This window comes from Theropithecus gelada, chromosome 9, assembly GCF_003255815.1.
Source record: "Theropithecus gelada isolate Dixy chromosome 9, Tgel_1.0, whole genome shotgun sequence".
NCBI lineage: Eukaryota > Metazoa > Chordata > Mammalia > Primates > Cercopithecidae > Theropithecus > Theropithecus gelada.
In genome coordinates, this window is record NC_037677.1 from 103,459,197 (window position 1) to 103,473,612 (window position 14,416).

The 14,416-nt window shown below is 40.6% G+C and overlaps 1 protein-coding gene across 5 annotated transcripts in view; it reads right to left on the reverse strand.

Annotated features, from left to right (window-relative positions):
- Positions 1–14,416, reverse strand: part of SORCS1 (sortilin related VPS10 domain containing receptor 1) — a 590,775-nt gene that overhangs the window by 235,778 nt on the left and 340,581 nt on the right. The gene's annotated exons all lie outside the window — the stretch shown is intronic.

Genomic DNA, 14,416 nt, shown 5'->3' on the forward strand with positions numbered 1-14,416 from the left:
TGCAAGGACTGCAGATAAAGAACTTTCTCCTCCTAATGTTTGTGTTTAGACAGAGACCACATAGCAGCACTGAATGATAAACTGTCTTTTTTGAAACTTTAAACTTCTGTATAAATGGCATTTAAGACATGATAAAATAAATTGTTTCATTCACTAAGCACAGGAACTCCCGATTACATCTCTCCTGGAAGAGCCCCAAGGCCCTATTGCCTGCCCCTGCTTTTTGAGCTCAGATGTTTGTAGATCCATGCAAGAAAAGTAATTTCTCTTGGTTGGTGATTTCTGGCTGTGGTTTTGCAGGTTTTTCACTGAGATGTAAAACAAAGGCCCTGACTACTCAGTCATTTAAGGAAGACTCCCTGGAAATTTTCTGCAAAAGGTAGTAATATTAACAGCAATTGCCCTGGCCAGAATCCATTCCAAGTAATTGCATTCCACCAGGTAGTTCGTAACAAAAGCCTCTTCCCATGCAGTCTTCTGCATCTTTGCCAAGAATACAGCAGCAGCTAAGCTCTAACTATGTTTGGGTCAAAACTGTTTCTGGAGTGAAGTCATCTAAAGTTATACCTGATGTAAATGACGAGTTGATGGGTGCTGACGAGTTGATGGGTGCAGCACACCAACATGGCACAAGTATATATATGTAACAAACCTGCATGTTGTGCACATGTACCCTAGAACTTAAAGTATAATAATAATAATAAAAAAAAAGAATACATGCAGTGGGCCCCAACTGCCATAGGCTCCTTTGTCATCTGCAATGATTGCTGTATTAGTTTGCAGCGTCAGTGCATTCTTTACACCTTCCCATTTGCCAAGATTCAGCCCAAATCTCTCTTCCAAAGAGTCCTTCAAAAGCCTCTCAGATTGAGAGCAATTGCACCCTTTTCTGAGTTTCTTCTTCTTCTTTTTTTCTTTTTTTTTTTTTTGAGTCGGAGCCTTGCTCTGTCGCCCAAGCTGTAGTGCAGTGGCACGATATCGGCTCACTGCAAGCTCCACCTCCCGGGTTCACGCTATTCTCCTGCCTCGTCTCCCGAGTAGCTGGGACTACAGCCGCCCGCCACCACGTCCGGCTAATTTTTTGTATTTTTAGTAGAGACGGGGTTTCACCATGTTAGCCAGGATGGTCTCGATCTCCTGACCTGTGATCTACCTGCCTCGGCCTCCCAAAGTGCTGGGATTACAGGCATGAGCCACCGTACCCGGCCCGAGTTTCTTCTTCTTCTTCACTAATACTAATAAAGGTATTAGTGCCTTCATTTTTTTATTTTTATTTTTTTTATTTTTTATTTTTGACGGAGATTCGCTCTTGTTGCCCAGGCTGGAGTGCCATGGCATGATCTCGGCTCACCACAACCTCTGCTCCTGGGTTCAAGCAATTTTCCTGCCTCAGCCTCCCGAGTAGCTGGGATTACAGGCATGCACCACCATGCCCGGCTAATTTTGTATTTTTAGTAGAGATGGGGTTTCTCCATGTTAGTCAGGTGGGTCTCGAACTCCTGACCTCAGGTGATCCGCTCAATAAATGCACATCCTTTTGTGTTTGTGACCTCCTGGCCCTCACTCCCATGCAATGAGCTAACAGAATATGTATTATTGTCAGTATTTGGAGATAAAGAAAGAATGGCACCCAAAGCTCTGTGGTTTTGTGTGCATAACAGAAAAGAGTATATTTAAAGCAAAGTGACTGAATGTCTGTTAGCTGGAGCGGTAATCAAAACCAGAGGACTCCACTGCCTTCATCCCATGTAGAGATCTTTGTTCTCATTCTGAAACGCCCTCCACTCTAGAGGTGGCAATTTCTTTGCATGTGTTTGAATAAACCAAGTCAAAATAATAACTTCAAGGTATAAGCCTCCAGGAATCAGGAAGCAGTTGTCTCTTTAACCGCCAGTTGTAAAGTAAACAAGACATGGGACTCAAGCCAAGTCATCAGACTCAGATTCAGTCTTTGCATGATGATTTTCTTTTTTCTTCTTTTTTTGTTTTGTTTTGTTTTGCTTTTGTTTTTGTGGTTGTGGGGGGAGGAGTGAGAATGGGGAGTCATAGGTATACAGTTAAAAAAAAAAAAAAAAAAACCTCCCAGACTAAAAGTCTCCAAGTTCTTAGACATTGGAAACGAAGTTGACCTTGGGCTTGGCACAGGGACAGAAGATGCCAGGGATGGAGGAGCTCACTCTTCTCTTGGCTTAGATGCTCTGCAGCCAGGCTGCCCTTTTGAGAAGATGGCATGATCCAATCTGTACTGGACTCCCAGGAAGGCTCTCTCATCATGCCAGCATCCCCCTGCTAGCCCTGTACAATTCCACTCCTCACGGCAGGATCTTGAAAGACATGACAGCCGAAATGCAAAATGGAGATGAGTGACAGCCCAGCTTTGGCAGCACTGGGCAGAGGAAGGCTGAGCTCCTGAGTACAAAGGAAGGGGCTAGGAAAGGGGACATCTGGTGGTATCTGGACCATCTATTCTTCCATTAGTTCTACAGCCTTCATAGACTCCCCTTCACTATCTATATATATATATATAGATTTTATATATATATATAAAATCTCCAGAATCTGTTTGTAAGCTGATATGAGCACCTGGCGCTCTATTAAATGAGCACCTGGCGCTCTATTAAAATGAAAGAACCCTCTTCTGTGTATTTGTGTCTGTCTCTTTTCAAACAACAGTCCTCTCCTTCCCTTGTGTTTTGTTATTTCACTTTAAGGCACATCTATTGTTTGTGGATGGCAGAAGGGAGGCATTACACTTATGGAATGAAACATGTCCGTGATTAATAGCATCTTTCTGTGGGGAGGTGAAAAATGTTTAAGTTAGCTGAGAGCAGTGGCCCACGCCTGTAATCCCAGCACTTCAGAAGGCAGAAGCGGGCAGATCACCTGTGGTCAGGAGTTCAAGACCAGCCTGGCCAACATGGCAAAAGCCCATCTCTATTACAAATACAAAAATTAGCGGGGTGTGGTGGTGCCTGCCTGTAATCCCTTACTTGAACCTGGGAGGCAGAGGTTGCAGTGAGCCGAGATCATGCCACTACATTCCAGCCTGGGTGACACAATGAGACTCCGTCTTGAAAGAAAAGAAAAAAAAATGTTTAAGTTCAGTTACAGGCAATAGCCCACTAGTCCAAGCTGTCTTAAAACTACATCAGTCCAAACTGAAAACAATGATAACCCCCTCTTCACTCATCTTGCAGGCAATGACACATGTTAGAATTTTTTCCCAAATTTGTTTTTAAAAAAATACCTGCAATGTTTTAAAAAATGTTTTGCTTTCAAGGACTCTTTGAACAGCAGTTTGTATCTAATAAGCCTGTGTGGGATGCCTGTGTTTCATACCAAGACAGAGTCACTTGCTGTGCTAACGAATAAAGTTAGAACTCTGGAATAATGGAGTGGAACTTTCGAAAAACAAAATTCCAAGAAGCTCCCCTCCCTGGGCTTAACAAATGTCTTTGAATGCACCATAAAAGTGGCCTCCCAGGGCTTTAGAAAGTTCAATTGCTAGTAAGCATTCTACGCCATGAAGTAACTAAGAATTACGAATTCCAGTCCCTACTTCATTCCTAGGTGGAAGAGCAGAGGGGAAAAGGCTACCTGCTCACTGTGCTCTCCTAATGCACTCCTAAAAGTTGTGGCTACCCAGTTCCTTAAATTTCAAAGATGATCTGAGCATGACTATATACTCTCTTTCACCCATCCAGCAGCCAAATGCAAAATACAGCTGTCTTTCTAGGAGAGAAATCATGAGGCCAGTTTTTATGTAAAATGGACAAATGGAGAAAAAGGGTATAATTTCTTTCTTTTTTCCTTTTTTTTTTTTGAGATGGAGTCTCACTCTGCCACCCAGGCTGGAGTGCAGTGGTACGATCTCGGCTCACAGCAACCTCCACCTCCGGGGTTCAAGCAATTGTCTGCCTCAGCCTCCTGAATAGCTGGGATTACAGGCGCCAGCTACCATGTCCAGCTAATTTTTGTATTTTTAGTAGAGAGAGGGTTTCACCATCTTGGTCAGGCTGGTCTTGATCTCCTGACCTCGTGATCCACCTGCCTTGGCCTCCCAAAGTGCTGGGATTACAGGCGTGAGCCACCAGAAGTTTTCAAATCAAAACTTCCACTGTCCAGTAGAGGACAACTAGTTTCAAATACATACCTTCAATATTTTATCCTTGCCTCACCAATACCAAGAGCCTTTTCATAAAGAAAGAATGCAACCAAGAGTTTCACTGAATAATAATACCTTCCTGTTGGCACAGCTCACCTCTGTTTAGTAAAGTGTAGTACTTGATCTATGTGCAACAGAACTGTAGAGAGATGGAAAAGTGGCACATGCTTGTTAAAATGCATATTCTCAGAACTAATAACCTAGAATTTCTGAGACATAGGCCCCCAGATCTGCAGTTTAACAAGTTCCCTAGATGATTTTCATATATGCGGAGGTTTAAGAACCTCAGTAGTAATTTAGCCACTTCATCCCACTAATCCCTTGAAAGGCAACTGGCCATATCTTTAGGATTTTCATTTACATTGGGGAAAGCAAAAGATATCAAAACATTCAAGCAGCAGCACTCTGCTATAAATGGCTAAGAAACAGAAATTACTGCTTGCTTCATTGAGCAGTTGCTATTAACTCCCATGCACCCTTGGGGAAATAATTGTGGCCCTAGGGAGATTATACTCTTTAGTTACTATGTGGAGAATGTGAAAGTTAACCAAAGAGCTGGAGAAGATCTCCAGGTTGCCATATCCTTGCATGGTTACCAGCTACATGACCTGGACAATCCACTCATTGAACCTTCATTTCCTCAACTTGAAAATGGAGTTTATCGCACTTATCTTGATGGTTTCAGAGTTTTGTTTTGTTTCTGCATCCACTACCACCATACGTGGGAATGTTCTCAGTACATTTCACATATGCATGTCTTAGAGCTTACAGTTTATTATAATCACTGATTTGAGAAGCCAGAGCCATTGCTGTTCTATTTCTTCTTTAAAACGTGTGAGTGTGGGTTACTTTAAATACCACTTAGCTCAAAAGGCAAAGGCAGATTTCTAGTTCCAATTTAGGTTTAGTTGTAAACAGCTTTCTTTCTAATATTTTTCTTTATATCTCTCCCTGTGGTAGTTTTATTAGTTTCTTTTATAAATCTGATACAGAAAAAGTGCCTGTCACTGAAAAAGTAGGGGAGGGTTATTCATTAGGGTTCATGTGTTCAATGTTTAATAGAGCAAATGCAACATATATGTATGCATGTATGTGTATTATGTATATGTTAATAGCTATTTATACTACAGAGGAAATTTCATGGAAGAATAGGATCTCTCTTTTCTAGGGAGCTGAGAAAGACTAGTAGTTCCTAAAGAAAAAGCAAGTGCCCACAGATTTAATGGTAGTATATCTCAAAGGTTAAAGGTAACAGTAGAGCCACAAGATTTGATCAGAGCCCATGAATAAAGCTGTACAAGGGAAAGAACAAGCTCTGCTCAGCATGCACATGCAATAATGTAATAACCATTTCTCAGCTGTGGCTTCTCCAAGGAGCATCATTTAGGGCAATGAAATCTAAGCAGATCCTTGCACCAAACATCAGCAAATTGTATTGACCCTCATGACACTGGCCATAGATAAGTGAGTAGGACAGGCCCATTTCTTTGTTTCTTTCTTTTTTTTTTTTTTTGAGATGGAGTCTTGTACTGTCACCCTGGCTGGAGTGCAATAGTGAGATCTTGGCTCACTGTAATGCCCGCCTCCCAGGTTGAAGCGATTCTCCTGCCTCAGCCTCCTGAGTAGTTGAAATTACAGGCACCCGCCCCAATGCCCGGCTAATTTTTTGTATTTTTAGTAGAGATGGGGTCTCGCTATGTTGGCCAGGCTGGTCTCGAACTGCTGACCTCGTGGTACTACCTACTTCGGCCTCCCAAAGAACTGTGATTACAGATGTGAGCCACCACGCCCAGCCTAACAGGCACATTTCTGAAACACATTCCCTCCAACAGAGAAAAGAAACCCAGAGTAAATGAATGTACATTGTGAGTAAAGAGAGGCAGCTGCAGGCGACCAGGAAATCTTAAAGTTAGAATAAGAAATATAGTCTTGTTACAGAAATGGCATGACATCTCCCTGCCATTGAAAATCTATCTTGATTATTGTTGGCAACTCTAATCTTAGAAATATCAAGGGCCAGGCGGAGTGGGCTTGCGCCTGCAATCCCAAAGCTTTGGGAGGCTGAGGCAGGAGCCCAGGAGTTTGAGACCAGCCTGGGCGACATAGGGAGACCATGTTCCTACAAAAAAAATTTTTTTTTAATTAGCAGGCAGAGGGAACAGTGGGTAGTGTCATGTGCCTGTCATCCCTACTTACAGTGGAGGCTGCAGTGGGAGGATTGCTTGAGCCCAGGAATTTAAGGCTGCAGTGAGCTATGATCACACCACCTGCACTCTAGCTGAGGCTACAGAGTGAGACTTTCTCTCAAAACAAAAACAAAAGAAATACCAAGGAGAAAATCCATCAACTTCCTTTTATCTATTATATTCATTCATCCATGCATGTATTTACTCATTGACTTATTGGCAAGTATTTACTGAGTCCTTACTAGAAACCAGTACTGAGACCTGGAGTTACAAGGTTTTCTTGGGATCCTCGATATAGAATCCTTTTCAGCCTTCTAAAAGCATCAAACTTATCCTATAAATCTGTCAAGGCTGTTATCCAGAAATGACAAGCAGGAGGCTGAATTATTTTACATAAGGCAACTTAAAAATATGACATATGGTTTGCCTTTACATTTTCTCTGTGCTTTGTATTTTATCTGAGATTATATAATTCATATTTAAAACGTGAAATTTATTGAAGATCTACAGTGGAATCAGCCTGAAGAACACTAGTAAAAACTAAACTTCCAGACAAGAAAACTAGAGCAATGTTTGGAAAACAGTAAACTATGACAGAAGAACATAGACCAGAAATGCAAAGATCGGGGTTCCAGTTAAAGGCAACCAGTCACTAACTAGGCCTCACATATAAAGCAGCACTGCCTTAACCTCTCCTACCCACCTCATGGTATTTTTATAAGGATGCGATGATTACACATTCACACACACGGTTCTGTAATAATTCTGAAAATATACTATGTTGTAAATACACAAGGTGGTCTTATATTCTGTCCTTTTATGTAAGTTTTATTTTTTGAGATGGAGTCTCACTCTGTTGCCTAAGCTGGATTGCAGTGGTGCGACCTCAGCTCCCTGCAACCTCCGCCTCCCGGGTTCAAGCAATTCTCCTGCCTCAGCCTCCCAAATAGCTGGGATTACAGGTACGTGCCACCACACGCAGCTAATTTTTGTATTTTTAGTAGAGATGGGGTTTCTCCATGTTGGTCAGGCTGGTCTCGATCTCCTGACCTCATGATCTGCCCACCTCGGCCTCCCAAAGTGCTAAGGTTACAGGCGTGAGCCACCCTGCCTGGCCTCTGTCCTTCAAATAAATGATACTTGGAAAATAAAAAAGGAATAAAGGGAGGGAGAGAGGGAAGAATATAAATGATAGAAGCAACAAACTAAGCAGTTGTAGATAGGTAATATCCAATTTCAACAAGGCCTTCTCCCACGTATTTCAGTGTTTTTTGTAACTCCCCCGAGTTAGGTATGTATGGGAGGAACCTAACGAACAATGGGTAAAACTGTATTTGTAATAATTGAAGCCAAATGGTTTGGGTTTGATAATCTTCTGGGCTTTATCAAATGAGCTTGATCAGTTTCCATTGGTACCTGGGTAAGAGAATGCTGACTTGGGTCTCCAGGGAGCCAGATGGCCTCCTACTCATCATATTATACTCCCAGTCTATACCATGAAGGCCTACGGGGTGGGATAAGTGAGATGCTATGGCTCTTGGGAATTTTTAAGCCCTCATGCAAGTATAATCTTCACAAGTCTATAAAATTTCAAATAGTAAATAGAGGGGAAGAGAAGGGAAATATAACTGCAGAAACCACTTCCTCCGCAGATCAAATAATTAATTGCATTTTCTGCATGTGGTTGTTAGCACTAAAAGTGCAAGGAGGAAGTGGGAGGAAGAGGCCATCTCTACAAGAAGTGGCCAGTTCTTTCTGTCAAGCTTTAACTTGCTTAGATCTGGAATTTTAAATCAAACAGGGAAAGGCAAATTTCAAGCTCCATTTACTTTTTAGCAAATCGGGACTTCTTGTCTCAATCTGAGTATATTCAGACTTCTTTCTGGGCCACTGTGTTTATATTATGGCCATTTCTACCAAAATAACTTGGTTGATAAAATTTGGCTTCGAATCCCATTAAAATGTCAGCAGCCTCACACGCTTAGCACAACAGAAGGTAGTGGAAATAGAAAAGTGAAAAAAGTTACAATGGGAATTATAAATGTTTCAATACTTTTCCATTTTTATTTCTCTAAATTAGCATATCTTTAAGGCTACTGGTCAGGCAGAAGTATCACTCTTGCTACAATGAACATCTGTGATTTCAGACAAACTAGTTCTGGCTCTAAATGCCCTAATCCTAAATTTGATTATAGGAAGAAACTTACGTTTATCTAAGAGGCTACCAGCCTAGCAGTGTGTTGGTAACTCATATTATTTGACAGGTAGAGGGCTCAGTGCCTGATGTCCCACATGCTGGGACTCTGGTCTCTCTGTCAGCTTGCCATAGAGCATACCCAGCTATGCCTAGGGCAGAATAGCCCTGCAATTAGCAACAAATCATCATCAGGAAGTAATTAGAGAGCTCTGCTGTTTATTGAAGCTGGGATAATCCCACAGGCAACTTCCCAATTTTTTCCTAATTATTTTATTTATTTAGGGTCATTATTTATGTTGACACAAAAGGTCATTTAACTGAAAATGATTGGTAATTCTGGTGGTCTGACCCTTCTTTTAAAGAAAGCATACATTTTCATTTGCAGGTCTCTCTCTTCTTGTCTGAAAAAAATAACAATAATAAAAAGAAGACTAAAATGAATGCATCCCACCAGTTGCACTGGGCATCGAGCCAGAATTACAGCAAGCACTGGCACTGCAGGGGTAAGAAGCAATGGATTTTAATTGGTGCCTAGGGGCAAAGGTCAGCTCTCTTGGAACAATGGGCATCTATGGTAGTAATTGACTGAGTCCTCTGTGGGAGTCTGTAAATGTCAGCAATGTACTTCCAAATAGAATCACAAAGGGCTTGGGCCCAAGGAACAAAGACAGTATTAGCCAGTGGAGAAAATATGTAAATCAGCTGGTTAAATAATGCACTAATAAAGTAAAAGTGGTGGACGCACACAAACACACATCACAGAGATTCAAAAGAAAGCAGACTGCTTTAATATCAAATACATGCCTTCCTGTAAGATCCAGTCTGTCTTTCCCCAGCACAGGTTCAGCTGTTTTCCTGGACAGCCTTGAATCCAAACACTTTAATTATTTGCGTCAAGTTGGATGGGTTTGGCTCCTAAGAAAAGTTACATCCATCCCAGCGAAATCTGGATGCTGATGGGGATAGCATCTGCATTTAAAGTTGTAGTTATTCTTGTTCAAGGGAATTTGGGCCCTTTTTAGAAAGTAGTAGAGAAAAAGATGAAGTACTAATCATTGGAACACCATGTCCCTCCTGCTTCCCCACAAATGCTTGGCTGTTTCTTTTATTGCTATGTTTTACTCCATTTTTCTCATTTCCTCTTCGTTCCCAATATTCACCCACTCCCGTGATCCAGGCCACCTCCTCAGGGTCCAATAAGTTTAGAGAGACTGTATTCTCCACATCAACAATTTACATAAACGATCCATCAAAGGAACATTTTATAAGCTTTAGGAGGCAAAAGAGTAGAATGTGTAACATATGACTTCAAATTCTTAAGATTCTAGAAAATGAAAGATATAGTACCTTTACCAGTATGAACTCGATGCTCATTTGCAACTACATACTTCTCCCTTCCTTCTGTGAGCTCTCTGCAGACAGGGCCCTGTGTTATGCATGTTTGTATCCCTACTGCCTGGCAGTCAATAAATATTAGTTCAACTAAAGGGTATTTTTCTGTTGTGAATGTCATGACTTTGTGTTACGCTGATCCGCTTCATTGGTCAGCTTAAGCCCTTTTATGCTGCTTCCCTGACTATGTGAGATTACAGCCCTCTCTAAACTCTTAAAGCCTTTGTCATCTGTACGACCCACTCTACTACCTTATGTTATTTAATTGCATCCCTGAACTGGGATGGTAAACTCTGTAAGAGCATAGCAAGGTTCATGCTTCTTTTATATTCACCTTCATTTTGGCAGAGAACAAGGCACAACCCAGGTGTTCAATAAAATACGTCAATTAATTTCTTCTTAATATTATACCTCCAAATTTCATCAATAGTTCTGACTGGCCAATAGTACTTAAGATACATGCTAAATACGTCAAATCTATAATAAGGTGAATTTTAGTTCTATTAATTCAATATTAATAACGTCACCACTGCCCAAATATTGATTTTCTAAGCAAGACAGGAAGAAAATTTATTGCAACTTAAAATAAATTACACTATTATATAAAAACTGTAATTCAAATGGGTCATGAGGATTTTGTTTTGTTTTGTTTTTTGAGATGGGGTCTCACTCTGTCAACAGGCTGGAGTGCAGTGGTAAGATCTTGGCTCACTGCAACCTCTGCCTCCTGGGTTCAAGCGATCCTCCTGCCTCAGCCTCCCGAGTAGCTTGGACTACAGGCATGCACCACCACGCCCAGCAAATTTTTGTATTTTTAGTGGAGCTGGGGTTTCACCATGTTGGCCAGGATGGTCTCCATCTCTTGACCTGTGATCCACCAGCCTCGCCTCCCACAGTGCTGGGATTACAGGCGTGAGCCACCGCCCCCAGCCGGACATTGTAAGCATTTAATTAGTATAGTCAGAGATCAGTGGAAATTAACATGTTTTAAGAATCAAAACAGACACTCTTAATCATTTAAATCTGAAAACTATTCCAAGATATGCATTGTGCGCTTGTACTATGGGAAACTCTAGTTTCCCATACACTGGGAGTACATACACTGAAAGAGTGTTTTCATTTTCCTTTCCCCTTCTCCTTTGACAAATATTTGCATCTCTGTGAAACTTTCCTGGTCTCCAAAGATAGAGTTCTATGTACATAGCTATCATGATACGTAAGTACTGTGCTGTAAGAGATTGTTTATACATTCATCTCCTCTACCAGACTGTGCAATCGTTAAGAGGAAGAACAATGTCTTATATTTCTATTTCCCAGTTCTTAAAAAAGATCTGGAACAAAATAGGCATTTAATACCTTCTGGATGAGTTGACAAAAGACAGCATAAAGGCATGGCCATATAATTTCAAACAGTTAAGAAGAGTAACAATGAGACTAACATTTGTTGAATGCTTGCTAGGTCTCAGGCACTGTTCTTTGCTAGTTTTGACTCTTTATTTCCCATAACTACCTTAGGATGTTGACACAATCATTATATTTTAGTTTGGAGAGGAGGAAACTGTGTCATGGACGGTTTTACAACAAACAAACCAACAAATAACATGTTGTCTAAGGGCACAGAATTAGTACATAGCTTAGCTGGAATTTAAGGCCAGGCCACCTGGCTCCAGGGTCCATTATATTAAACATTGTTCCACAACTAAGGACGCCCCTGAGCAAAAATTCATAATGACCACTTTCAAATAACAAAGTGTAGCTCCGCAGTGAGAGGAAATACGTGCTGAGTTGGTATATGTGACGAGTACAGAAAATACAAGGTATACATATAAATACAAGAGATCAATGCACAGTGGTATGAGGGAGTAGCGAAGAGAAAGAGCATTAAAAGGACAATAATTCATTAAGTGCAGGCAGCAGCGATGATATTTGAATCTGCTGCAGGGGAGCTAGGGAACCTAGATCTAGGCCTGCCACACCCCCACACTTGAGTCATAATTGTGTTTTCCTTCCTGGCAAAACCAATTTCAACCACAGCCATCAACATCTTTTACCCCTTTGAAACCACTCAGGAAGAACAGAAAGATAAGGGTAAATTGTACTCCCTCTGAAAGCCTTAATAAGTTCCTGGTAAATTAGCTCTCCTCTCTCTGAGAGATCTCAAGAGATTCTTAAACTTCTACTGCTGAAAATATTTACAATTTTATTGTTTCTTTTTCTTCTACCCTCTGTGTTCATTGTGCTCTTTGTATTAGCATTCTCTCATTACTCTGGTTACTTTAAATTCTTCATAGTAATCTCTGTCGTCTTTCATCTCTTGGCTTTACCTCTATATCCTTCCTTCTATGCCTCTTATCTGTGAGAGGCTGTGTATTCCAGATGTTTTCTTTTTACATATCTTTTGTTTTTTGGATTCATCCACATGGTCATTTTCTCCACTACAAGCATGGTCATTTTCTGGTGCCAGATGCTGTCAATCAAGGTAACACTTAGTATTCTACTCCCCAAACACTGCCCCAAGCAGTCAGGAAAAGATTTTTCTCTCCCAGCTCTTGCATCGTATATATCCCATATAGCAGGACTTTTCACCTATGAGCATCTAAGGCTACTTGTTACCTACGAGCTGTAGTTTTTGTTCTGCAAAACTTAATTTAAGTAGTTGACTTGAAAGGTTATAAAACAAGATGCACATTAGAGGTCAAGGACCCGGTAAAATAGGGAAGCGATGCTTTGAGCAACAAAAGGACAAAACTATGAAAAGAAGATTTGGTCAAGGGAAAGGTCGGTCAGCAAAAGAAACATTTGAATAGAAACAATTTAGCCCTTGAGGCTGGTGGTGTACTCTTAATTTCTCCAGGGGAGAAATAGTGGTTTTATTAAAGATTCATCCACATTGACTTTGTTTTCATGACAGCACCAGGAGAAAGCTTGGGGCATTTCTGATACATTGGAGTGAAACATCTCCACCCTAGTAAATATGGCAAATTTCCTGTAGCGGCCAGCATTCATCTCCATCCATCATAAGAGCAGCACAGACTATTCACTAGAAACAAATGTTCTAGATACAGTATGTCAAACACAAGATGATGGAAACCCCTGAGAAACCACAGGGAGTGTGCTGGAAGCAAACTGATCAGAATGTTGAAAAGACCTCTGACCATTTTCCACAGCAGAGCATAACTTGGAACCAATGAGAAATAATGCATTTGACCTTCATGAAAGGGTAATGGATGGGCACTTAATATTTGGCCAGCCAGACCTCAGAAAATATGAGCTCTAATAAGGACAGATGATGAGACAAAAATAAATAAATAAGTAGATAGATAACTTTAAAAACAAATTGTTCTCAAAGAAGATTACACAGATAGTCTATTATGCTTACTTTGAAGAATGGTCAGCTTCCAAAAGGTTTCCTTTTGTATTTGAGAATTTCTGATCACTTGGCCACAGAGGCAACCTATTTTCCAAGAACCACTCGGTCATATAAAAAATGTGCGGTTTCCAGATCAATGTTCATAATATTTAGAGAGTAATTCAGGCTATTACTACCTTGATTAATTTCATTTGTCAAAAAGGTATAAAACCAAAAGATAGAGTTCTACTTTTTAATGAAAAAAAGCATTATCTAAACTTAGAAGAGATTTATAGGTGGACCTATTAGCTTTCTACCTAGTTATTTATTGAGCTAGCTAACTACCTGTATCTTTTAAAAATACATAAATGTAGCTAATACAATTTTGAATTAAAATGTCAATAACATATAAACTTGATCATCATACAGATATAACTTAGTTTTTAAAGTCACCAATTCATGATTAATATGTAATGTATTAGATTCTTCTTATATGTGATAGACATAACACCTTACAAATGAAGAATAACAAATGTGTTATGTTAATTAAGCAGGAAGCTTCTTTCTATCAGAAAAGTACTTAGCACTAGGCCAGGCGCGGTGACCCATGCTTGCAATCCCAGCACTTTGGGAGACCGAGGTAGGCGGATCATGAGGTCAGGAGATCGAGACCATCCTGGCTAACACTGTGAAACCCCGTCTCTACTAAAAATACAAAAAAATTAGCTGAGTGTGGTGGCAGGCACATGTAGTCCCAGCAACTCGAGAGGCTGAGGCAGGAGAATGGGGTGAACCCAGGAGGCGGAGCGTGCAGTGAGCCGAGATTGCGCTACCGCACTCCAGCCTGGGCAACAGGGCGAGATCTCATGTCAAAAAAAAAAAAAAAAAAAAAAAGTACTTAGTACTACTTAACGCTGCATAAAGTAAAACAGTAAACCACCAGTTAACCTGATCAGTTCTGAGAACCAGGCAAATTAGCAGATATGGGGAACAAGAAAAGACACGAGGAAGGAAAAAGTAAGTTTTGGAATGTATGCATTGATCAGAATTTATTGCCTGAACCTGATTTATCATTAATTTATTTGTTTTTTTATAACATCAGTGTTAGAGAGACACAGATAATATCC